The sequence below is a fragment of the Salmo salar genome, chromosome 11, assembly GCF_965601325.2.
Source record: "Salmo salar chromosome 11, fSalSal1, whole genome shotgun sequence".
Taxonomy (NCBI): Eukaryota; Metazoa; Chordata; class Actinopteri; order Salmoniformes; family Salmonidae; genus Salmo; species Salmo salar.
Window position 1 is genome coordinate 79,679,957 of NC_138301.1, and position 27,807 is coordinate 79,707,763.

General features: G+C 42.9%; 1 protein-coding gene across 12 annotated transcripts in view; it reads right to left on the reverse strand.

Annotated features, from left to right (window-relative positions):
• The window catches only part of LOC106562906 (zinc finger MIZ domain-containing protein 2), a 52,828-nt gene extending 30,293 nt beyond the window's left edge, over positions 1–22,535 (reverse strand). For 4 of the 12 annotated variants that reach the window (XM_045689832.2, XM_082958066.1, XM_082958070.1 and 1 more), the window contains exon 1: positions 22,020–22,533. The gene's annotated coding sequence lies outside the window, so the exon portion shown is untranslated. Of the gene's footprint in view, positions 1–22,019 lie in introns of all 12 variants that reach the window. The other 8 variants (XM_082958074.1, XM_082958068.1, XM_082958072.1 and 5 more) reach the window with 3 other exon arrangements.
• Between the last annotated feature and the right edge of the window lie 5,272 nt (positions 22,536–27,807).

A 27,807-nucleotide genomic window follows, 5' to 3' on the forward strand; every position in this document is an offset into this window, starting at 1 on the left:
CAGCTGTCTGTCCTGTCTCCCTGTAGTACCGTTTTAGGCGTCTCACAGTACGGACATTGAAATTTATAGGCCTGGCCACATCTGCAGTCCTCATGCCTCCTTGCAGCATGCCTAAGGCACATTCACGCAGATGAGCAGGGACCCTGGGGATCTTTCTTTTGGTGTTTTTCAGAGTCCGTAGAAAGGCCTCTTTAGTGTCCTAAGTTTTCAAAACTGACCTTAATTGCCTACCGTCTGTAAGCTGTTAGTGTCTTAACGACTGTTCCACAGGTGCATGTTCATTAATTGTTTATAGTTCATTGAACAGGCATGGGAAACAGTGTTTAAACCCGTTACAATGAAGATCTGTGAAGTTCTGGATTTTTACAAATTGTCTTTGAAAGACAGGGTCCTGAAAAACGGACGTTACTCTGTGGCGGAGGGATACATCCGGTGAGGATATACAGATTTACTACCAATATATATACAACAGCATGTGACATTTGTCAATCAGTGTTGCTTCCTAAGTGGAAAGTTTGATTTCACAGAAGTGTGATTGACTTGGAGTTACATTGTGTTGTTTAAGTGTTCTCTTTATTGTTTTGAGCAGTGTGTATATATATATATATATATATATATATATATATATACATACATATATATATACATATACATATACATATACATATACATACATATATATACATACATATACATACATATACACACATATACACACTGCTCAAAACAATAAAGAGAACACTTAAACAACACAATGTAACTCCAAGTCAATCACACTTCTGTGAAATCAAACTGTCCACTTAGGAAGCAACACTGATTGACAAATGTCACATGCTGTTGTGCAAATGGAATAGACAACAGGTGGAAATTATAGGCAATTAGCAAGACACCACCAATAAAGGAGTGGATCGGCAGGTGGTGACCACAGACCACTTCTCAGTTCTTATGCTTCCTGGCTGATGTTTTGGTCACTTTTGAATGCTGGTGGTGCTTTCACTCTAGTGGTAGCATGAGACGGAGTCTACAACCCACAGAAGTGGCTCAGGTAGTGCAGCTCATCCAGGATGGCACATCAATGCGAGCTGTGGCAAGAAGGTTTGCTGTGTCTGTCAGCGTAGTGTCCAGAGCATGGAGGCGCTACCAGGAGACAGGCCAGTACATCAGGAGACGTGGAGGAGGCCGTAAGAGGGCAACAACCCAGCAGCAGGACCGCTACCTCCGCCTTTGTGCAAGGAGGAGCAGGAGGAGCACTGCCAGAGCCCTGCAAAATGACCTCCAGCAGGCCACAAATGTGCATGTGTCTGCTCAAACGGTCAGAAACAGACTCCATGAGGGTGGTATGAGGGCCCGACATCCACAGGTGGGGGTTGTGCTTACAGCCCAACACCGTGCAGGACGTTTGGCATTTGCCAGAGAACGCCAAGATTGGCAAATTCGCCACTGGCGCCCTGTGCTCTTCACAGATGAAGCAAGTTCACACTGAGCACATGTGACAGACGTGACAGAGTCTGGAGACGCCGTGGAGAACGTTCTGCTGCCTGCAAAATCCTCCAGCATGACCGGTTTGGCGGTGGGTAAGTCATGGTGTGGGGTGGCATTTCTTTGGGGGGCCGTACAGCCCTCCATGTGCTCGCCAGAGGTAGCCTGACTGCCATTCGGTACCGAGATGAGATCCTCAGACCCCTTGTGAGACCATATGCTGGTGCGGTTGGCCCTGGGTTCCTCCTAATGCAAGACAATGTTAGACCTCATGTGGCTGGAGTGTGTCAGCACTTCCTGCAAGAGGAAGGCATTGATGCTATGGACTGGCCCGCCCGTTCCCCAGACCTGAATCCAATTGAGCACATCTGGGAGCCCAGGCATTGTAGGGAGGTCATACATATATAGGGAGGCCACACATACTACTGAGCCTCATTTTGACTTGTTTTAAGGACATTACATCAAAGTTGGATCAGCCTGTAGTGTGGTTTTCCACTTTAATTTTGAGTGTGACTCCATCCAGACCTCCATGGGTTGATAAATTGGATTTCCATTGATTATTTTTGTGTGATTTTGTTGTCAGAACATTCAACTATGTAAAGAAAAAAGTATTTAATAAGATTATTTCATTCATTCAGATCTAGGATGTGTTATTTTAGTGTTCCCTTTATTTTTTTGAGCAGTATATATATATATATATATATATATATATATATATATATATATATATACACACACACACACATACTATATATTGGTATACCCGTACCAGATTAGTCGGTGCTAGAGAGACCGAGACGCAGGGGCTGTTAATGTGGAAGGGGGGAGGGGGTCCCGGCACAGCCCTGTAAGGGGAGGCGACGTCCAGGACTGCTGAACCAACCGCAGAGGGAGGTGCCACAGTTACCCAATAGTACCTAGCAAAGGTGTAAGAAGCTGCTCAGCTGGCCACAGCACAGATATCAGCGAGGTGCGCTCCTCTCAGTAGAGCCCAGGACGCAGCCACACGTCGTGTTGAATGTGCCACCACAGATCCCAGCACTGGCCTGCCAGCCAGGCGGTATGCTGTCAATCGTTTCCACGATCCAGTGAGAGAGCCTCTGCTTTGATTGTCCTGGGGGCTGGGCTGGGCTCTCTCACCATAGCAGACAAAGAGCTGGTCTGTTGTTCTCACTGACCGTGTCCGCTCCACATAGGCAGCCAGTCCCCTCACAGGGCACAGCATGCCGGAGGGAGGCCCAGACTCCCCCGCCGGGAGATTGTAAGCAGACAGGATAAAATGGATGTTCACATGCCTGTCTGACAGAACCTTCGGGAGGAATGAAGTTTTGGGGCGGAGAGATATACCCTCCTCCCCCCACGGGTCCATCCGGTAGCACTCAGAACTTACCGAAAGAGCATGGAGCTCACCCACCCTCTTCATGGAAGCATTCGCTACCAAGAAAGCCTCCTTCATAGCGAGGTGTTTCAGGTAGGCAGACGGTTCGAAAGGCGGCGTTGCCAAAGCTGCCAAGACCACATCCAGATCCCAGCTCGCCATTGAGCAGCTCCTAGTTGGATGCAGGCGACAAACCCCCCTCATAAACCTGGAGTCCAAGGTATGGCACCCCCCTGTCCTGTCCACCCACCCCACATGGCAGGCAGATATAGCAGCCAAATACCCTCTCAGTGTAGAGGCTGATGTGCCTGTCGCTCCAAGGGGGTAGCCAACAGCCGCTGGCCGACCGGCCCTTGGTCACACCCCCAGGCAAACTGGGAGACGTCTGTGCTGACCAGCTCCCGGCGGCACATCCTCAGCATCTTTCCCTCAGGTGAGGTGGAGGAGTGACAGCCGGTGGGAGTTGAACCACTTTTGAAGAGACCGGAGATGGAGCAGGCCCAGGGGAATCAACGAGGCCGCTGTCAGCAAGCCCAACAGGCATTGGCAGGTTAGGACAGATACCATCCGCCCCTGACGAAAGTGGTCGAGGCAAGATAAGAACGCCTGAACCCTTCTGGTGGGCAGGCGTGATCTCATGAGGACTGAGTCCAGTTCCATGCCAATGAAGGCCACGACTCTTGTCGTTTACAGTACTGCCCAGCCCGCCAATGTGGGTCAGGAGCTTGTCTCTGTCTGACAGGACCTGGGTCCTGGTTGGGGCACAAATCAGCCAATCGTCCAGGTAATTGAGGATCAACAACCCTCGGGACGTAAGAGGTGCCAAAACAGTGTCCATGCACTTTGTGAAAGTGCGGGGTGCCAAGAAGAGGCCGAAAGGAAGAACCATGAATTCGTAAGCACTGCCAATGAACAGGAACATGGAAATACGCATCCCTCAGGTCCAGCGTCACAAACCACTGGTCCCTGGATACGGTCTGGGGACAGCATGTGGCACCTCAGTACCTTTAAGTACCCATTGAGACTGCGGAGGTCCAGAATCGGTCAAAACCCTCCATCTCTTTTTGGGACCACAAAATAAGTGGGGTAGAATCCAACTAGATGTTCTGAACTCTCGATCCTGTGGATGGCACCCCTGTCCAGGAGTGAGGAGCTCTCCAGCCACTGGGTTTTCTTCAGGGGGTTGGCCACCATGGTGACATGAAGGCACCTAAAGGACGGGGGCCAGCACCGGAATTGGAGTCGGTATCCCTCGAGCATTGTGGACAACATCCATGGGGACTTCACACACTCCTCCCACTTTGCCGTTAGAGATCAGGAGAAGCGGCCAAGGCCGGGTAAGGGTGTGTCAGGGGTCCTGCCAGGGCTCACTTTTCCTCTGGCGCCCTGAGCGCCTGGGCACCCCAGGCACGTCCCTATGGCGGTGACGGTTGACAGGTTGTTGTTCCACCATATGCTGTGTCCCTCCCCACTGTCGTTCCTCAGCACGAGGCGATGGGGCAGGAGAAGGACACCACCATCGTTCGGGTTCAGGTGGGTGGCAACGGTCCATCTGCCTTGGACCCGGGGCCTGAGGAGGCGGCATGAACCGTCTCAAGGTCTCCCGATCTCTACGAACCTTATTGGTCTGCTCCAGAATGTCATTAACCCCTGTGCCAAAGGTCAGCCCTGGGGTGATGGGGAGAGTGGCAAATGTGCTCTGGAGAGGAGCTGGCAGACGAGATTGTGCCAGCCAGAGATAGCGCTGGGAGGTAACCATCTGCGCCATGACCCATCCGTTGGAGCGGGCCACATCCCTCTGGAGCAGGGAAAGCAGGCGAAACACCATCGCTTCCTGGAGGTGCTCCTCTGTGCCAACCTGCAGCCGGTGTAACAGAGTCCGCAGGTAGGGCGGCAGCAGCATGGCCGCGTTGGTAAGAGAGCAGAGGGACCTACAGTGGGGAGAACAAATATTTGGAACACTGCCGATTTTGCAGGTTTTCCTACTTACAAAGCATGTAGAGGTCTGTAATTTTTATCATAGGTACACTTCAACTGTGAGACGGAATCTAAAACAAAAATCTGGAAAATCACATTATATGATTTAAGTAATTAATTTGCATTTTATTGAATGACATAAGTATTTGATCACCTACCAACCAGTAAGAATTCCGGCTCTCACAGACCTGTTAGTTTTTCTTTAAGAAGCCCTCTTGTTCTCCACTCATTACCTGTATTAACTGCACCTGTTTGAACTCGTTACCTGTATAAAAGACACCTGTCCACACACTCAATCAAACAGACTCCAACCTCTCCACAATGGCCAAGACCAGAGAGCTGTGTAAGGACATCAGGGATAAAATTGTAGACCTGCACAAGGCTGGGATGGGCTACAGGACAATAGGCAAGCAGCTTGGTGAGAAGGCAACAACTGTTGGCGCAATTATTAGAAAATGGAAGAAGTTCAAGATGATGGTGAATCACCCTCAGTCTGGGGCTCCATGCAAGATCACCTCGTGGGGCATCAATGATCATGAGGAAGGTGAGGGATCAGCCCAGAACTACACGGCAGGACTTGGTCAATGACCTGAAGAGAGCTGGGACCACAGTCTCAAAGAAAACCATTAGTTACACACTACGCCGTCATCCTCGACTTCGGCGATGTCAGGTAGGCAGGTAGCCTAGTGGTTAGAGCATTGGACTAGTAACCGAAAGGTTGCAAGATCGAATCCCCAAGCTGACAAGGTAAAAATCTTTCGTTCTGTCCCTGAACAAGGCAGTTAACCCACTGTTCCTAGGCCGTCATTGAAAATAAGAATTTGTTCTTAACTTATGGATAGGGGGCAGTATTTTCACGGACGGATAAAAAACATACCCAATTTAATCTGGTTATTACTCCTGCCCAGAAACTAGAATATGCATATAATTAGTAGCTTTGGATAGAAAACACTCCAAAGTTTCTAAAACTGTTTGAATGGTGTCTGTGAGTATAACAGAACTCATTTGGCAGGCCAAAACCTGAGAAGATTCTCTACAGGAAGTACCCTGTCTGACCATTTCTTGGCCTTCTTTGTCATCTCTATCCAAAAGAAAGGATCTCTGCTGTAACGTGACACTTTCTAAGGCTCCCATAGGCTCTCAGAAGGCGCCAGAACGTTGAACGATGACTTTGCAGCCCCTGCCTGAAAAACAGTAGTGCATTTGGATAGTGGTCGATCTGAGAACAACGAGACGGGTGTGCGCGTGCACTTGAAGAGTCCATTTTACTTTTTCAGTCTTTGAACGAAAACGCTGGTTTTTGATATAAATATGAACTTGATTGAACAAAACATGCATGTATTGTATAACAATGTCCTAGGAGTGTCATCTGATGAAGATCATCAAAGGTTAGTGCTGCACTTAGCTGTGGTTTTGGTTTTTGTGACATTATATGCTAGCTTTACAAAATAGCCTCCAACACTCTATTCAGCAAATTGGACGCAGTCTATCACAGTGCCATCCGTTTTGTCACCAAAGCCACATATACTACCCACCACCACGACCTGTATTCTCTTGTTGGCTGGCCCTTGATTCATATTCGTCGCCAAACCCACTGGCTCCAGGTCATCTATAAGTCATTGCTAGGTAAAGCCCCGCATTATCTCAGCTCACTGGTCACCATAGCAGCACCCACCAGTAGCACGCACTCCAGCAGGTATATTTCACTGGTCACCCCCAAAGCCAATTCCTCATTTGGCCGCCTTTCCTTCCAGTTCTCTGCTGCCAACAACTGGAACGAATTGCTAAAATCACTGAAGCTGGAGACTCATCTCTGTACATAGCCCATCTGTAAATAGCCCAGCCAACTACCTCATCCCCATATTGTTATTTATTTGCTCCTTTACACCCCAGTATCTCTACTTGCACATTCATCTTCTGCACATCTATCACTCGTGTTTAATTGCTAAATTGTAATTACGTCGCCACTACGGCCTATTTATTGCCTTACCTCCCTAATCTTACCTCATTTGGACACACTGTATATAGATTTTTTTTCTATTGTGTTATTGACTGTTTTTTTATTCCACGTGTAACTCTGTTGTTTGTGTCGCACTGCTTTGCTTTATCTTGGCCAGGTCGCAGTTGTAAATGAGAACTTGTTCTCAACTGGCCTACCTGGTTAACCTCTATGGGCTAGGTGGGACGCTTGCGTCCAACCTACTCAACGGCCAGTGTAATCCCGTGGCGCAATATTCAAATACCTCAAATGCAAAAACTTCAATTTTTCAAACATATGACTATTTTACACCATTTTAAAGACAAGACTCTCGTTAATCTAACCACACTGTCCGATTTCAAAAAGGCTTTACAACGAAAGCAAAACATTCGATTATGTCAGCAGAGTACCCAGCCAGAAATAATCAGACACCCATTTTTCAAGCTAGCATATAATGTCACATAAACCCAAACCACAGCTAAATGCAGCACTAACCTTTGATGATCTTCATCAGATGACAACCCTAGGACATTATGTTATACAATACATGCATGTTTTGTTCAATCAAGTTCATATTTATATCAAAAACCAGCTTTTTACATTAGCATGTGACTAGCATTCCCACCGAACACTGCCGGTGAATTTACTAAATTACTCACGATAAACGTTCACAAAAAAACATACATTATTTTAAGAATTATAGATACAGAACTCCTCTATGCACTCGCTATGTCCGATTTTAAAATAGCTTTTCGGTGAAAGCACATTTTGCAATATTCTCAGTAGATAGCCCGGCATCACAGGGCTAGCTATTTAGACACCCAGCAAGTTTAGCATTCACCAAAGTCCGATTTACTATAAGAAAAATGTTATTACCTTTGCTGTGTTCGTCAGAATGCACTCCCAGGACTTCTACTTCAATAACAAATGTTGGTTTGGTCCCAAATAATCCATTGTTATATCCAAATAGCTGCGTTTTGTTCGTGCGTTCAAGACACTATCTGAAGGGTAACGAAGGGTGACAAATGTCAAAATATTCCATTACCGTACTTCGAAGCATGTCAAATGCTGTTTTAAAATCAATTTATGCGATTTTTCTCGTAAAATAGCGATAATATTCCGACCGGGAGTCGTTTTCGTTCAAAGACTGAAAAAGTAAAATGGACTCTTCAAGTGCACGCGCACACCCGTCTCGTTGTTCTCAGATCGACCACTATCCAAATGCACTACTGTTTTTCAGGCAGGGGCTGCAAAGTCATCGTTCAACGTTCTGGCGCCTTCTGAGAGCCTATGGGAGCCTTAGAAAGTGTCACGTTACAGCAGAGATCCTTTCTTTTGGATAGAGATGACAAAGAAGGCCAAGAAATGGTCAGACAGGGTACTTCCTGTAGAGAATCTTCTCAGGTTTTGGCCTGCCAAATGAGTTCTGTTATACTCACAGACACCATTCAAACAGTTTTAGAAACTTTAGGGTGTTTTCTATCCAAAGCCAATAATTATATGCATATTCTAGTTACTGGGCAGGAGTAGTAACCAGATTAAATTGGGTATGTTTTTTATCCGGCCGTGTCAATACTGCCCCCTAGCCCCAACAGGTTAAATAAAATATATAGGGGTGGACCCCAGCCGTGACACAGGTGTACACGGGAGTAAATCTGTAAATCCTCACCTCGGATGTATCCCTCCGCCGTGGAGTGATACCAATATATTGGAGTAATCCAACAGTGAAACATAAGTTCTGTATCTGGTAAAAGACCAAGTCCATATTATGGCAAGAACTTATGGCAAGAATGACAGTCCATGTCGACAGTCCATTATTACTTTAAGACATGAAGGTCAGTCAATGCAAAACATTTCAAGAACTGTGCAGTCGCAAAACCCATCAAACTCTTTGGTGAAACTGGCTCTAATGAGGACCGCCACAGGAAAGGAAAGAGCCAGAGTTACCTCTGCTGCAGAGGAGAAGTTCATTAAAAAGTTACCAGCCTCAGAAATTGCTGCCCAAATACAGAGTTCAAGTAACAGACACATCTCAACATCAACTGTCCAGAGGAGACCGCGTGAAATCAGGCCTTCATGGTCGAATTGCTGCAAAGAAACCACTACTAAAAGGACACCAATAAGAAGAAGAGACTTGCTTGGGCCAAGAAACATGAGCAATGGACATTAGACTTGTGGAAATCTATCCTTTGGTCTGACAAGTCCAAATTTGAGATTGAGACGCAGAGTAGGTGAACGGATGATCTCCACATGTGTGGTTCCCACCGTGAAGCATGGTGGAAGAGGTGTGAGAGTGCTTTGCTGGTAACGCTGATTTATTTAGAATTCAAGGCACTCTTAACTTCTCTAGGGTAGGGGGCAGTATTTTGACGTCCGGATGAAAGGCGTGCCCAAATTAAACTGCCTGCTACTCAGGCTCAGAAGGTAGGATATGCATATTATTAGTAGATTTGGATAGAAAACACTGAAGTTTCTAAAACTGTTTGAATGATGTCTGAGAGTATAACAGAACTCATAAGGCAGGCAAAAACCCGAGAAAAATCCAACCAGGAAGTGTGGAAATCTGAGGTTTGTCGTTTTTTCAAGTGATTGACTATACAGTGACTAGGCTTCCACTAGATGTCAGCAGTCTTTAGAACATTGTTTCATGCTTCTACTGTGAATATGGAGCGAACAAGAGGGCCTGGAAGTTGATGAGTGAGGAAATGACATGAGCTCAGAGGCGCGCACTCACATGGGTGTGAGCTGTGTTCCTTTTCTTTTCTGAAGACATTGGAATAGTCCAGTTGGAATATTACTGAAGATTTATGTTAAAAACATCCTAAAGATTGATGCTATACATCGTTTGACATATTTCTACCAACGTAAATATAACTTTTTTTGACTTTTCGTCTTGACATTTTCGCGCGCTTCCTGCATTTGGAGTAGTGGACTGAACGCGAACAAAAAGGAGGTATTTGGACATAATCGAACAAAACAAACATTTGTGGACCTGGTATTCCTGGGAGTGGATTCTGATGAAGATCAAAGGTAAGTGAATATTTATAATATTATTTCAGAGTTTTATTGACTCCACAAAATGGCGGGTTTGGTTTCGTGTCTGAACGCTGTACTCAGATTATTGCAAAGTGTACTTTCGCTGTAAAGTTTTGAAATCTGACACAGCGGTTGCATTAAGGAGAAGTGTATCTATAATTCTTTGAATTACAGTTTAATATTTTATCAACGTTTATGATGAGTATTTCTGTAAATTGATGTGTTCATTCACCGGAAGTTTTGGGAGGCAAAAAAAATTCTGAACATTATACGCCAATGTAAAAATGGGGCTTTTGGATATAAATATGAACTTTATTGAGCAAAACATACATGTATTGTGTAACATGAAGTTCTATGAGTGCCATCTGATGAAGATCAAAGGTTAGTGATTAATTTTAGCTGTATTTCTGGTTTGTGACGCCTCTCCTTGCTTGGAAAATGGCTGTGGTTTTTCTTGTCAAGGTGATGTCCTAACATAATCTAATGTTATGCTTTCGCCGTAAAGTCTTTTTGAAATCGGACAATAAGGTTGGATTAACGAGAAGATTATCTTTAAAATGGGATATAATAGTTGTATGTTTGATAAATTTGAATTATGAGATTTTTGTTGTTTTGAATTTGGCGCCCTGCTATTTCACTGGCTGTTGAATAGTGTGCCCCGCAGGTGGGACGGTCACGTCCCACATACCCTAGAGAGGTTAACCAGCATGGCTACCATAGCATTCTATAGTGAAACACCATTCCAACTGGTTTGCGCTTAGTGGGACTATCGTTTCATTTTCAACCGGATAATGACCCAACACACTTCCAGGCTGTGTAAGAACTATTTGACCTAGAAGGAGAGTGATGGAGTGCTGAATCAGATGACCTGGCCTCACAATCAATTGTGCTGGTTTGGGATGAGTTGGACCGCAGAGTGAAGTAAAAGCAGCCAAAAAGTGCTCAGCATAAGTGGGAACTCTTTCAAGAATGTTGGGAATGTATTCCAGGTGAAGTAAGTGTATGTATATTAGTGATGCAACAATATGACATTTTTTGCCGATACCGATACCCAATATTTTCCTTGCAAAAAAAATAATAAATAAAAACGATACCAATATTTAAAATGTTTGGGGCCTTAAGCATTCTAGTACAATTAAATAGTTAACGCACACACAGGGGCGCAGAGGTCTAAGGCACTGCATCTCAGTGCAAGAGGTGTCATTACAGTCCCTGGTTTGAATCCAGGCAGTATCACAGCCGGACATGATTGGGAGTCCTATAGGGCGGCGCACAATTGGCCCAGCGTCGTCGGGGCCTTCATTGTAAATAAGAACTTGTTCTTAACCGACTTGCCTAGTTAAAGAAAAGGTTGCACACACACAACCAGTAAAATATAATCAAAACCTATTTCTTTCACTTACTTGCTCTGCCGTTTCGTTGTTCATTTGTTCAGCCGTTTCATTCTTACCCAGGATTTCTTTGGAACGCCGTTTGGGTCTTTGCATGTCAACAAAGATACACATCAAATGTGACGTGTCAAATAAGTTTGTTGACCGATCAGGACCTGAATATGACTGCAAGTCACATAATATCAGTAAAACATACTGCTAGACTTCAGTGCGGCTTTTGACATTATTGATCATAGTCTGCTGCTGGAAAATCTTGTGTTATGGCTTTACACCCCGTGCTATAATGTGGATAAAGAGTTACATGTCTAACAGAACACAGAGGGTGTTCTTTAATGTAAGCCTCTCAAATATAATCCAGTTAGAATCAGGAATTCCCCGGGGCAGCTGTTTAGGCCCCTTGCTTTTTACTAACGACATGCCACTGACTGTAAAGCCAGAGTTTCTATGTATGCGGATGACTCAACACTATACACATCAGCAACTTCAGCGACTGAAATGACTGCAACACTCAACAAAGAGCTGCAGATAGTTTCAGAGTGGGTGGCAAGGAACAAGTTAGCCCTAAATATTTCTACAACTAAAAGCATTGTATTTGGAACAAAACACTCACTAAACCCCAACTAAATCTTGTAATAAATAATGTGGAAATTGAGCAAGATGATGACTAAACTGCTTGGAGTAACCCTAGATTGTAAACTGTCATGGTCAAAACATATTGATGCAGTAGTAGCTAAGATGGGGGGAAGTCTGTCTGTAATAAAGCGATGCTCATCCTTCTTAACAACACTATCAACAAGACAGGTCCCACAGGCCCTAGTTTTGTCGCACATTGACTACTGTTCAGCCGTGTGGTCAGGTGCCATAAAAAAGGACATAGGAAAATTCCAATTTGCTCAGAACAGGGCAGGACGGCTGGCCCTTGGACGTACACAGAGAGCTAATAATAATAATAATAATAAGCAGCATGTAAATCTCTCCTGGCAGAAAGTGGAGGAGAGATTGACTTCATCACTACTTTTATTTATGAGAGGTATTGACATGTTGAATGCACCGAGCTGTCTAAACTACTGGCACAAGGCTCGGACACCCATGCATACCCCACAAGACATGCCACAAGAGGTCTCTTCACAGTCCAAGTCCAGAACAGACTATGGAGGCACACAGTACTATATAGAGCCATGACTACATGGAACTCTATTCCAGATTAAGTAACTGACGCAAGCAGTAAAATTAGTAAAAAAAAAAAAAAAAAAAAAAGAATAAAAACACCTTATGGAACAGCAGGGACTGTGAAGCAACAAACATTGGCACAGACATGCGCACACCCACACACACGGATTTAGTACTGTAGATATGTGGTAGTGGTGGAGTAGGGGCCTGAGGGCACAGTGTTGTGAAATATGTGAATGTACTGTAAATGTTTTAATTGTATAAACTGCCTAAATTTTGCTGGACCTCAGGAAGAGTAGCTGCTGCTTTGGCAGCAAATAGTTTAACGCGCTCATACATTTTAACGTAGTTATTACACATTGATTACACTATCACTCGTATTTCATATGTCACAACGATTCATCGATACGTATGCTATGATGCTGGTAAAGTTGTCTCGCGCACCTACAGTGCTGGTCATAAAAAAGCAAGCTTGCTCTTGGATGCAAACAATGTTCTTCCCCAAAAACATAGCATAGTTACTTAGCTAACTACATAGCTTGGTGTCATCTAAAATAACCCTAATTTATAAGACAGTTCTCATTTGATTAATGGTGGTCGGACCCATCTATATGAAGCTTGCCACAAGTATTAGCCACAATAGTGGACTTTGCGTTTAGCCTTCAAAATAAAAGTAAGGCATAATTCTACTATTTGTCTTAATTTGCATCACAGTCAGACATACTTTTATTTTGAAGGCAAACCGCAAGTTCCACTGTTGTGTCTAATCCTTATTGTGGCTAGCTTCACAATACATAACCCGGTTCCGGTCAAGCCTCACCAGTCAGATGAAGCAAGCTGGCTGCTTATAAGGTTAGCTTTGGGCAACGGGGATAAGTAGCTAGCTAGCTGTTCATTTTCAATAGGCCAACAACAAGTAGAAACCTAGCTAATACTTACTCACAAGGATTCCTAAATCATTGCTAAGAATAATGAAAATGACTGCAGTTTCTACTGGTCATTGTTTTCAGGCTGGTTGTACTGGTGCTAGCTAGGTACCAAGCTAAAGCTAGCTACCCCAGAAGTTGCGGTCGAACAAATGCTTTATTACCAACGCAGTATTGTAAACACATCGTTCGTGGCTGGGGTTTGCTTGTTTGCAGACATTTTTGTACAGGTTTGACAGTGCTACTGTATCATTTTTGACACGCAAAGACACAAACGGCATTCCATAGTATGTATGTCGTGAAGCTATTACTGTAACTCTGGTAGGGCAACATCTGAAAAATAGTGCACTTGGTAGTGTATACCAGTGCTCGACCAGTCAGCGAAAGACGACAACATCACCCACGACAGAGAACGGTTGATTGTCAAGGGCAATGAATCCCATTATCTTGGCGTTAATGGATTTCGCCTTTGAGTTGTCTCGCTGAAATGTTCTTACTCTTTGAAATGACTGTTCAACTTGTTGACTGCTCAATCCACACAGCAAACATCACGGGCTAGGCTAGGAATGCTACAGCACAGAAGAAAAAAATAAAATAAATAAATGTATGAAATGTATGCATTCACTACTGTAAGTCGCTCTGGATAAGAGCGTCTGCTAAATGACTAAAATGTAAATGAATGCTGTGTTGCACGTACACGTCATCTACCTACGTTATAGGTATGCATGGTAGCTTTGAGATCGGTTTTTAACATCGGGCCGATACCAATGTTGGCATTTTTAGCTAATGTCGTCCGATTCCGATATGTTCACCGATTATATCGTGCATCCCTAATAAATAAAATACACACTTCAAAAACCAAAGTTGCGCCCCAGATTGAATGCATTAACAGAAAGTATGGTAATCAAACAAACATTGTAGATTACAAGTGGGAATTCACGTTAAATGTACTACTGGTGAGCCATCCCTTCGGCCTCCGCAATGGATTAGTCCACTGAGACAGGTGTCAATCAAGACATGTGGCATAAAACCATTTTTTTGCAACTGCTCTGACTAAAGAAATTCTCGGTCAACCAACAGCCTAACGACCAAACAATCGACTAAATGGGGTCAGCCCTAAACTATACGTTACTGTACGCTACTGTTCAGTATTGTGTTATGCTGTACTGCACTTTGATGTCCAAATTTGTGAAACAGACATCTACGATTGGTTCAGATTTGGTCCGGACCAACCAAATTGCGTCTTGTTTGGGGGCAGAGCTCATTAAAATAATAGCCAGTTTGTAGTATAACACCCACATATGCTAAGGAAGATATTGCATATTTCTACCTTGTGTAGAAATTTAGGATACATATTTAGGATACATCACCATGAAGAGAATTACATTCATATCATTAATTATGTATTTGTGTCGTACAGATCAGGGACCCATGATGAAATTCCATTACTGTAGTTCAATAATCAAGAGAGATCAAGAGACAGTCAATGTGTCATGTCATAGCCGACACCCCATTCTTTCTGCAGACATCATTAAAACTTAACCATTAAATATCTGCTACGAATTATTGAAGGTGTTACCTTTTCTTTTTACGTGAACACAAAATGTATTTGACCGAAATTCCAGTAAATGTAACATTCAATTTAAAAATTGTTAAAAAGTGTACTTATACAACTCTATGCAGGTTTGTTAAACTTTTAAATCAATGTTTGCTTGGTACACATTTTAAGTGAAAAATCAGAATTCTGAGAGCAATTCCGTTACCGTGGAATTGCCCCCCCGTCAACCTTGTGTCAGTGTGCGCTTGTGAGGGAATAGTAGCTCAGACTGTTCCAGCGCTGTGATGAACAGAACACACTGTTCCCTCTCCTTCCCCCTCTCCTCGCACTACCATCTCTCCCAGACCAAAACACCACCTGACTGTCCAACCACTGCCTCCTGTTTTCCCTCTTACATAGACAACGTGTGTGCCTCCGTCATCTGCGTCACTGCTTTATGAGGGGGTTTTGCATGGAGACAGAACAGCTACGTGTGTCAGACGGAGTCCCACCCACATTTCTGACTCACTGACTGAGCCACACACACACAGGTTTGAATATCTATAATATCCTGTCTGTCACTCAGTGTGAGTAGAGCTACTAGCAGCAGTAAGTCCTCCATACACAATTCATTCACTGGTTGGGAGAATTTAAATTGGGGATCTTAAGTGTCATTACGTATTTAAGGGTATGCAGCCGGTGGAAAGGCAATCAGAAATGACCTCAGAACACTGATACACACAATGTCAGGAACCTGGTTAGCAAGATTTACCACCCAAAACCACTCCCTTTCCCATGATAAATAACTGAGAAATCTGTCAATTCTAATAAATTATGTGAAAAGCCTGAGGTCAAATGGAATGGAACTGTTATTGTATGCAATGTTTAAATGTAGCTTTTCTTCTGCCTTCTCTCTACGTGATGAATCATCAACGCTCAGGGTGGGGACAGACAGCCCTTCTCAGTATGGAGCGCAGTTCACAATACATGTAGACCCATCTCATCATGGTAACTTTGTGACAGTTAGGCCTATGCTACTGTCATGACATGGCCCTCTTTGGATGTAGCAAGCACCATCCCTCTCTCACCACCCCTCTCTTCCCCCTACACCCAGGCTCTGTTATCTCAGGTCGTAAATTCCTGGAGGAGACTCTCTTCCACCCCCGGCCATGCAGTATAGAGCGAGGGTTCACAGTAGAACAAAGGAACTTCTACTTCACAGAACTTGAGAACTGAACAATATCCATGTTTTGGAGAATGTATAAACGGTCGGTGGAGAATTCAGCTACGACCGGTCCATTTTGTCTAATGTTTGTGACCTCATGAGAGACAATACAGCCACATTACCATAACTCTTGTTTATACAACAGTCTCCGTTATGAGATTTGCATCTAATTATTGTATAAAATGAATGAGTAAAGATGAAAATATTTGTGAAATTATGTAATGGGATTTTAAACAGTTTAATGAAAGAGAATCCAATTCCCTTTAAAATTTAACTAAGTCATTGGCCCGCCCCATGAGCACAGACATTGATCTGGCGTCATGGGACAGCCTTTTCTGCTGTTCCGAATAAAACCCCCACCTAGAGAAATCATCTGCAGAACATGCGCACCTCGATTACCGAGAGGGCTAAGGTTTGAGTAGAGACCATGCATTCCTTGGTTGTTGAATTCCTAACCAAACCACGTGGAACATTGGCTACACTGGTGGAAATGGTTCAACTCAGACTATCGATACTGACAGAATAAGAGCAAATCTTCGATACTAATTACTAGGTCTGCAGCTAAAATTTATGTCGACTGAATGCGAAGACCGACAAAACATCTATTCTATAAGAACATTGCTGAATGTTACGCTGAAGTATCCATTCTAACCAAAAATACTTTGTGGAAGAGGGGCGAATTAACTTTCCAACAGAGATCACGATGATACACTGAGCTTAAATATATTGATTGCAATTATTCCCGAATGAGTGAGCGTTCACGTGCAAAGGATTAGCATTTCAATTATAATTATCAGCTGTGTAGTGACTCGTCTTTCCTGTCCTTCTCAGTCCACACCCACTTCCCTTATTTCCTTGTAACCATATATATTGTTGTTTGTTTATGCATTTCTGTGATTATTCAGTTAGTAAATAAATGATTAAGACAATTGATGTATGGATGATTCATAGCAAAGACTTGGTTCGTGCAGATAACCAACAACTTTCGACATTTGGAATGAGACTAACGTGAGGTAAAGAATGATTTATTAATTAGAAGACTAATTGGGCAGATATTAAAATATCTGAAAAGTTATATTAGGAAAATTATAACTTTGTAATCTGAAGATTTTCCTTGGTGCCCCGACTTCCTGGTTAATTACATTTACATGATTAGTTTCATCACGTAATAATGATTACAAAGAACTGATTTGATAAAATAAGTCTTCACTTTAATGATGCCAAAGACATGACAATAATATAAAGACCGAATGCACGTCTTTACACATCTATATCTGGCTTTCAGGGGTCACCTTTTTTTTATTGTAAATTGCTTTATTTATTGCAACTGCAGAGTTTTAAAACAGCCTATCACTCATATTGTTGCTTTAAATCAGTGCACGACTGTGCACTCTCCATCAATGCCATTCAAATTGCATCCTAAATAGATCATCCTCTTCAAGATTGATTGGCACGGTCATATATAAAAAAAGATGTCCTGGCCTCTTTCAAGTAATAAATTCAATGCAGTACTAGCCTTATATTTAGCCAATGAATTATGGATTATACATAAGCCTCCGTCTCTTGCGCCACACGGATGCAACTGTGCTCTGCTTGCCTCTCCTTACCTCTTAGAGTCTCATGTAGGAAAAGCTACACGAGAATAGCTTGCTGGACATTATTTTCTTTGCATATCTTATACCAAAAGACTATTTGAAGAAGGACACAAGCCCTTGTTTTGCTAAATACAGCAGCCAACAGAACTCACGGGTCATCTGAAAGAAGAGCAAACGCACGATGGCGGTAGGCCATAGCAGTTATTTATTCAGACCCAAAACCATTCAATCTTCATGAAGTGAAAGCCTTCGGCATCTAATTCAAGTCCTATATTATTCAAGCATGTCATGAGATTATCTTCACCAATGTTGAAAGCGAGGAAAGAATGAAGCAAAACTAGAGGGCAAAAGAGGTAGGCTAATAACATTAGGGGGAAATATGGAGGAGAAAAAACAAAAACACACTACCAGTCAAAAGTTTTATAACACCTACTCATTTAAGGGTATTTCTTTATTTTCACTATGTTCTACATGGTAGAATAGTGATTACATCAAACACTCTTAAATGACACATCTGGAATTATGTAGTAACCAAAAAAAGTAAATGTATTTTATGAGATTCTTCAATGTAGCCACCCTTTGCCTTGCACACTCTTTCACTGTGCAGTCCAACTCATCCCAAAACAGCTCAAGACATACCCTTGAATGAGTAGGTGTCCACACTGTTGACTAGTACTATATGTACACACACACACACACGGAAAGTGTTCAAACCCCTTGACTTTTTCCACTTTGTTACGTTACAGCCTTATTCTAAAATGTATTAAATTATCCCCCCCTCAATCTATACACAATACCCCATAAAGACAAAGCAAAAAGAGGTTTAGAAATTTTTGCACATTTTATTGAAAATAAAAACAGAAATCACATTTACATAAGTATTCAGAACCCTTTACTCAGTACTTTGTTGAAGCACATTTGGCAGTGATTACAGCTTTGAGTCTTCTTGGGTATGACGCTACAAGCTTGGCACACCTGTTTTTGGGGAGTTTCTCCCATCGTTCTCTGCAGATCCTCTCAAGCTCTGTCAGGTTGGATGGGGAGCATCGCTGCAGAGCTATTTTCAGATCTCTCCAGAGATGGTTGATCGGGTTCAAGTCCGGGCTCTAGCTGGGCCATTCAGAGACTTGTCTCGAAGCCACTCCTGCGTTGTCTTGGCTGTGTGCTTAGGGTCGTTGTTCTGTTGGAAGGTGAACCGTCGCCCCCAGTCTGAGGTCCTGAGCGCTCTGGAGCAGGTTTTCATCAAGCAGCTCTCTGTACATCTTTCCCTTGATCCTGACTAGTCTTCCAGTCCCTGCCACTGAAAAACATCCCCACAGAATGATGCTGCCACCACGCTTCACCATAGGCGTACCAGGTTTCCTCCAGATGTGACGCTTGGCATTCAGGCCAAAGAGTTCAATCTTGGTTTCATCAGGCCAGAAAAATCTTGTTTCTCAGAGTCTTTTTGCAAACTTCAAGCAGGCTGTAATGTACCTTTTACTTCAGGAGTGGCTTCCGTCTGCCCACTCTGCCATAAAGGCCTAATTGGTGGAGTGCTGCAGAGATTGTTGTCCTCATGGAAGGTTCTCCCATCTCCACAGAGGAACTCTGTCAGAGTGACCATCATCTTCTTGGTCATCTCCCTGACCAAGGCCCTTCTCCCCCGATTGCTCAGTTTGGCCAGCTCTAGGAAGAGTCTTGGTGGTTCCAAACATCTTCCATTTAAGAATCATGGAGGCCACTGTATTTTTGGGGACCTTCAATGCTGCAGAAATGCTTTGGTACCCTTCCCCAGATCTGTGCCTCGACACAATCCTGTCAGGCACACACCTTCCAAATCATGTCCAGTCAATTGAATTTACCACAGCTGGACTCCAATCAAGTTGTAAAAACATCTCAAGGATGATCAATGAAAAAAAGAATACACCGGAGCTGAATTTAAAGTCTCATAAAGGGTCTGAATACTTATGCAAATAAGGCATTTCTGTTTATTTTTAATACATTTGCAAAACAATATAAAAACCTGATTTTGCTTTGTCATTATGGGGTATTGTGTGTCAATTCATGAGTAACATATTTCATTTAATCCATTTTAGAACACGGCTGTAACGTAACAAAAAATATATATTTTTACAGCTGTTTGAAGCTGGTGGACCAAAAACAATAAGTAACTTTCGTTTTGGTCCAGCAGCTTCAAAAAAAAAATTTTTTTGTTATTAAAAAGATATTTCACAGCAATTTAGATGGTATGATTCCCTACACTATTCACTGCTTGTTTCTCACATAAAATTCTACACTGTTCGCTCAATTTCAGTTTTGCAACCAGGAAAATGACCATTTCCACTAGATAAACACAGCCAAAGTCAGAACAGCTTACCCATTTTGATAAGATGCCACTCCGACGGGAGAAATCAATAGGCAAATATCACAGCCAATCACAACACTGGCTGGTAAGTAATACTGTGAAACACTACCATTCCACTATTAGCGGCAGATGCAATTTCAGAAAATGTCCATAATACAAGCAAAGATTCTTCAAAAAATCTTATGTGTAGCACCTTTAAGGTCTGAAAGGCACTTGCCCATTTTTGGTTATATAATATTATCTCAAAGGTATTCTGGAGTTCCTGCACCTAAATATAAACAGTGTCAGCACCCATGAGCATGCACTTATTTCAGTCTAGCATTGAGCAGAAAGGTATACAGTGCATTTCAGATACATAAATTCAGCACAGGACTACAGATTACAAAATCATTGTATCATATTGACGTGGTTCCTGAGTTCAACACTTATCCAGGCATTGTAAAGATCTGATATACCGCACAGCCCTGTACAGAATGTGTGTATATGGAATATGCCTAATCTCATCCACCTCCGGGTTGAACTCCATCTAGCAGGTCAGCCAATAGGCACCCATGCCATCTGTTCTCACCTAGTCTCACCTTTAACCTCTGCCAGCCAGCTGCCTCACCTAGCTGCAGCTGGACCCCAAATCACCTGGAGCAACATCGCTCAACCCCTCAGTCTCTGAACCAGCACTGGTCCCTGGGATGGTGCTGACAAGTCATTCAGATGGTTGTCTTGTCTGACTCACTCCAATTTAGTCTGTTTTCAACTCTTAGGCTAGTTTGGTCCTACAAGTAGGAAGATCCCCTGGTCCACAGGATACAACTTATTTTAAACAATTTCCCGAGTGTTGTTATTGGTGTATCGTTATACTTGTAGGTCTGGGTATAAGTGTGCAAACACCACCATTTACAAATTCCTAATTAATAATCTTCTTTGACTGCGTTAAATTGGTGTTTTTAAAGGAGTTAAATTACTACTATTCTCATGATGGGTGAAGCTTTTGGGCGCTAGGCTACTTAGCATCTCAGATCTCATCATGACAAGAGATGGATCACAAGATACACACTGACAGTTTATTTGTTGTAGCCTAATACGAAAACATTCAACCCAATCCACACACACCTGAAAAACATCGACCATAGCCTCGCCTACTGTTGCAGGGGTATTATACTTTGCACAGTTACAACGTAGCTAATGCACAGACGTGTTTCTTCTGAAATCGTACATCGCTTAACGTTACAGATGTCAGAGAATTCCAAAGCAGTCAGTGCTACATTGTAGCCTCCATGTTAAACGTGCTGCTCGGCTTGAAGTAACAATGGAAGACATTTTGTTTCACCTTACAATTCCTTTATCAGGAGGCTGCCCAGAGGTGTTGCAACACTGTTTGTTTAGGCCTACAACCAGCCTATCTTCCTGTCATTTATAGTTTCCCCATGCGATAAACGGACTCAACAGCGGAATTAGGCTAGCTACTATGTAGCTAAATTAGCGTATGCCTTGTTAGCTGAGGAACGCTCAACTCCGTTCTCTCATATCGAGGCGGAGTTGAGTTTTGATAATTGGTCGAGCGATTTATTTGCAGCAACATTGGGTCACCATCAGTCGATACTTATACAATTGTCAATTTTCAAGACGCTTACCTGTACCTATGTTTGTCCTGTACAACCGCGGTCCTTCCGTGGGGTGGTGAAATTCTTACCTTTAATACAAACTTATCGAATAAACCACTGGCTTTTTCCTAATTTGTGTTGTTCAACTTGAATAATGAACGGTAGGTAACGTTAGCTAACAAGGCATTACTAAACAACGTAGATGTGTAACGTGTACTGAGCGCTTGTAAAAACCAACCGAAATTCACACTGCTCTAACATTATACAACCTTTTGACTCCATATTTAGGCTGGGATATATTAGCAAATAGCTTAAGCTAGTGGCTAAATTAGCCTATTCAACAACGCTAGCCTAGCCATCTGGTTTTATGCTGGGGGCTTACCTTTGACTCTACCCGTGGTTAGAATTGTATACTTGATTCCGTATTCTTCAGCTGCTAGATAGCTCCAATAAATATCGGTGGGTAACAAGAAAATTAGGCTATGTTCGTTATTTTTCCTTGTATCCGCAACAGTTTGTCTAGTCTGTCTTCAAGTTGTAGCTCCCATGTCTGCAATTGTGGCGAATCGTTTCCCTTTCAAAACTGTAGCTGGCAGCGTCTTCCAATGCAACAAAAAAAAAAAGATTCGTATCAATACTTAATCCGCGTAGAACCGATCGTCACTACTCGGAATGTAACCATGCACAAAACTGAGACGAATCGCTGTGTAGTTGTTCCTTGCTCTGAGCGGCCGTGTTCGCCTAGAAACTGGATTGCATACCTCCCTGACTATTGCACAATGGCCAACCAGCTATAATATATTCAAGAGATCACGGGTCTTGTTTCTCTGACGGGTGAAAGGCATTTTTCACACACCCTCCACAAGGCTCGCTCCCGGCTGACTTCTCGCCCCTAGACCAGAGTAGCTGATCATTACAGGAGTCATCGACAGAGATGTCACCCCTGCCTCCACGGTGACGTCGTTTCTGTAACGATCGTTAATTAGATTCCCACTGGCGATTACGTTTTGTTTTGGCCTATCGTATATTATACCTATTTCAGAATAATCTAATGGTATGCTTTTTATAGAGAGAAATAGTCATGGAGTCTTTTGTAGGCACTACCTCCGCCATGGTTCGTTGACAAAGAATATGTGGAAATTAATGGCGTTTTTGAAGTGTTTTTGAATAAACTCTGAAAATAAGGTCTGTGGTAAACACATGTTTATGAGATTTTATACGATTTGTTCTATGAGATAATCTTCAACAGCTAATTTTTTGTGAATTCTCATAATATTCATCAAGGTCATGTTAACTGACTGATTATATCATAGAACAAAATTTCAGCGTTTATCCCAAAACCCAATTTTTTTCCCCCATTAATTTCCCCCATGGGAAAGGTAACTCATTTCTGGGTTTTAGAAGTACAAGCTGGCGGGCTCTATTCAGAGGAAACAATTTAAAGTTTGCAGGTAGAAATGTAGGCCCTGCTCTATTGAATATAGCCCTATAAAGATAGATTTTATTTATTTAACCTTTATTTAACTAGGCAAGTAAGTTAAGAACAAATTCTTATTTACAATGACAGCCTACCAGAAGGCAAAAGGCCTCCTGCGGGGACAGGGACTATGATTAAAAATAAACAGTTAAATAAAAATATAGGACAAAACACACACCACGACAAGAGAGACACTACAACACTACATAAAGAGACACCTAAAACGACAACATAGCATGGTAGCAACACATGAAAACACAGCATGGTAGCAACACAACATGGCAGAAACATGGTAGAAACACAACATGGTAGCAGCACAAAACATGGTACAAACATTATTGGGCACAGACAACAGCACAAGGGGCAAGAAGGTAGAGAACAATACATCACGCGAAGCAGCCACAACTGTCAGTAAGGGTGTCCATGATTGAGTCTTTGAATGAAGAGATGGCGATAAAACAGGGTTTTTTGCAACTTGTTCCAGTTGCTAGCTGCAGCGAACTGAAAAGAGGAGCAACCCAGGGATGTGTCTGCTTTGGGGACCTTTAACAGAATGTGACTGGCAGAACGGGTGTTGTATGTGGAGGATGAGGGCTGCAGTAGGTATCTCAGATAGGGGGGAGTGAGGCCTAAGAGGCTTTTATAAATAAGCATCAACCAGTGGGTCTTGCAACAGGAAATACAGAGATGATCAGTTTACAGGGGAGTATAGAGTGCAGTGATGTGTCCTATAAGAAGCATTGGTGGCAAATCTGATGGCTGAATGGTAAAGAACATCTAGCTGCTCGAAATAATCCTTACCTGCCGATCTCTTAATTATGTCTCCGTAATCTAACATTGAACGGATTGTCATCTGAATCAGGGTAGTTTGGCAGCTGGGGTGAAAGAGGAGTGATTACGATAGAGGAAACGAAGTCTAGATTTAACCTTAGCCTGCAGCTTTGATATGTGCTGAGAGAAGGACAGTGTACCATCTAGACATACTCCCAAGTACTTGTATGAGGTGACTACCTCGAGCTCTAAACCCTCACAGGTAGTGGGGAGAGGGGCATTCTTCTTACCAAACCACATGACCTTTGTTTTGGAGGTGTTTAGAACAAGGTTAAGGGCAGAGAAAGCTTGTTGGACAGTGTTTAACACAAAATCTGGGGAGGGGCCAACTGAGTATAAGACTGTATCATCTGCATATAAATGGATGAGAGAGTCCTACTGCTTGAGCTATGTTGTTGATGTAAATTGAGAAGAGCGTGGGACCTAGGATCGAACCTTGAGGTACTCCCTTGCTGACATGCAATGGCTGGGACAGCAGATGTTCTGACTTTATACACTGCACTCTTTGAGAGAGGTAGTTAGCAAACCAGGCCAAAGACCCCTCAGAGACAACAATACTCCTTAGCCCGGCCCACAAGAATGGAATGGTCTACCGTATCAAAAGCTTTGGTCAAGTCAATAAAAATAGAAGCACAACATTGCTTAGAATCAAGGGCAATGGTGACATCATTTAGGACCTTTTAAGGTTTCAGTGACATCCATAACCTGAGCGGAAACCAGATTGCATACCCGAGAGAATACTATAGACATCAAGAAAGCCAGTCAGTTGATTATTGACACGTTTTTCTAACACTTTTGATAAACAGGGCAAAATGGAAATTGGCCTACAACAGTTAGGATCAGCTTAATCTCTCCGTTTAAATAAAGGACGCACCATGGCTGCCTTCCAAGCAATGGGAAACTCCTCAGTGAGGAGAGACAGGTTAAAAAGGTCAGATGATGGCAATGATAAGGGCAGCAACCTTAAATAAGAAATTGTCTAAACCATCTGACACAGATGTTTTTTTGGGGTCAAGTTTAAGGAGCTCTTTTAGCACCTCGGACTCAGTGACCGCCTGCAGGGATAAACTTTGTAGCGGGGCAGGGGAAAAATAGGGAACCGCATTGGGGATAGTCATATCAGAAGGAATGGGAGATGAGGAAATGTTGGACGGGCAACACAAAGTGAGGCATATCCTATGCATTACATTTCTATTTGAGGCGTTGTACCCTCTGCTCTGAAAAGGAATTATAAACTGACTTATTTAGTAAACTGTGGCCTTAATTTGTTTCCCTCAATAAAATCAGCAGTGAAAACGTTCTCCTGGACACCAAGCATCAGTGGTGGGTTATTCATTTGCTATTTGATAGATTGGTGTGTCAATTTATTACAGGAAAGAGGGGTCATGAAAGGACAAAGTCACACACCTGGCCCCTGCTGTAGGAGAACAGGGGGAGGAGTGCGAGAGAAGGGTAGAGAGATGGGCCGGCTCAGAAAGAGGGAGAGGGCACTAATGCCTGTCAGTTTTAACCCTCTCAGGTGTGATCCCATTACTCTGCCTGTTCTCATGTATTCTGGGAATGTCCCTTACATGCACTATACTGTGTGTCTCATAGGGGCTAAGTATCTGTCTAGCAGTGTCTAGCAGGTAGTTCTCAGCCATACAGACACTTTACCTGAGTTGTGTTCAGTATGAGACTAGCACCACGTCTTGCAACCGAAAAACCCAAACGTGCTCTTATTGGACATATTCAGTTTTACTCTGTGCTTCAAAACTCTTTCTCCCATTTTATACTTACTGAACATGACCCAGGCTAAGAGGACCAGCTCGTACCACTGCAGATTGAGAAAGGTGGAGATGGGTAACACCATGTGGAATAAAGTGTGTGTGACAGAGAGAGATTTGGCATTGGGAGTGTGTACTGTACAGTTGAAGTCGGAAGTTTACATACACCTTAGCCAAATACATTTAAAATCAGTTTTTCACAATCCCTGACATTTAATCCTAGACAAATTCCACGTCTTAGGTCAGTTAGGATCACCAATTTATTTTAATAATGTGAAATGTCATAATAATAGTGGAGAGAATGATTTATTGCAGCTTTTATTTCTTTCATCACATTACTTAGTAGGTCAGAAGTTTACATACACTCAATTAGTTATTGGTATCATTGCCTTTAAATTGTTTAACTTGGGTCAAACGTTACAGGTAGCCTTCCACAAGCTTCCCACTGCGTTGGGTGAATTTTGGCCCATTCCTCCTGACAGAGCTGGAGTAACTGAGTCAGGTTTGTAGGCCTCCTTGCTCGTACACGCCTTTTGAGTTGTGCCCACAAATGTTCTATAGGATTGAGGTCAGGGCTTTGTGATGGCCACTCCAATACCTCGACTTTGTTGTCCTTTTAAGCCATTTAGCCACAACTTTGGAAGTATGCTTGGGGTCATTGTCCATTTGGAAGACTCATTTGCGACAAAGCTTTAACTTCCTGACTGATGTCTTGAGATGTTGCTTCAATATATCCACATCATTTTTGTTCCTCATGATGCCATCTATTTTGTGAAGTGTACCAGTCCCTCCTGCAGCAAAGCACCCCCAAAACATGATGCTGCCCCCCCGTGCTTCACGGTTGGGATGGTGTTCTTCGGCTTGCAAGCATCCCCCTTTTTCCTCCAAACATAACGATGGTCATTATGACCAAACAGTTCAATTTTTGTTTCATCAGACCAGAGGACATTTCTCCAAAAAGTACGGTCTTTGTCCTCATGTGCAGTTGCAAACTGTAGTCTGGCTTTTTATGGTGGTTTTGGAGCAGTGGCTTCTTCCTTGCTGAGCAGCATTTCAGGTTATGTGGATATATGACTTGTTTTACTGTGGATATAGATACTTTTGTACCTGTTTCCTCCAGCATCTTCACAAGGTCCTTTGCTGTTGTTCTGGAATTGGTTTGCACTTTTCGCACAAAAGTGCGTTCATCTCTAGGAGACAGAAAACGTCTCCTTCCTGAGTGGTATGACATCTGCGTGGTCCCATGGTGTTTATACTTGCATACTATTGTTGGTATAGATGAACGTGGTACCTTCAGGTGTTTGGAATTTGCTCCCAAGGATGAACCAGACTTGTGGAGGTCCACAATCTTTTTATGAGGTCTTTGCTGATTTATTTTGATTTTCCCATGATGTCAAGCAAAGAGGCACTGAGTTTGAAGGTAGGCCTTGAAATACATCCACAGGTACACCTCCAATTAACTCAAATGATGTCAATCAGAAGCTTCTAAAGCCATGACATCATTTTCTGGAATTTTCCAAGCTGTTTAAAGGCACAGTCAACTTAGTGTATGTAAACGGTGAATTATAAGTGAAATAATCTGTCTGTAAACAATTGTTGGAAAAATTACTTGTGTCATGCACAACGTAGATGTCCGAACCAACTTGCCAAAACTATAGTGTGTTACCAAGAAATTTGTGGAGTGGTTGAAAAACGAGTTTTAATGACTCCAACCTGTGTATGTAAACTTCCGACTTCAACTGTATATCATTGTTTCTCAACAAACTTGTCCTCAGGGACCGCAAACCCATAACTGTTTAATTCCATAGTCTGATTCAGTGAATGAGCTAATCAGCGAGCCCTAAATTAGCTGAATCAGGTGTGCTAGTGGTGGAAGTTAACAGTTATGTGAAATGACTGGGATTTCCTAACGATTACTTTGAGAAACACTGCTGTAGTAGAGAACACAGGCTTTAAAGTGTGTCAAGATGGAAACAAAACGGCTTTCCTTCCTTTTTGTGCCTTCCCTCTTCCTTTGGTCTAGTGCGGTCTAGTGCGGTTGGTATGTTCCATCATGTTCCACCCTAAGGCAATCACATATCAGGAGAGAGAGGGGG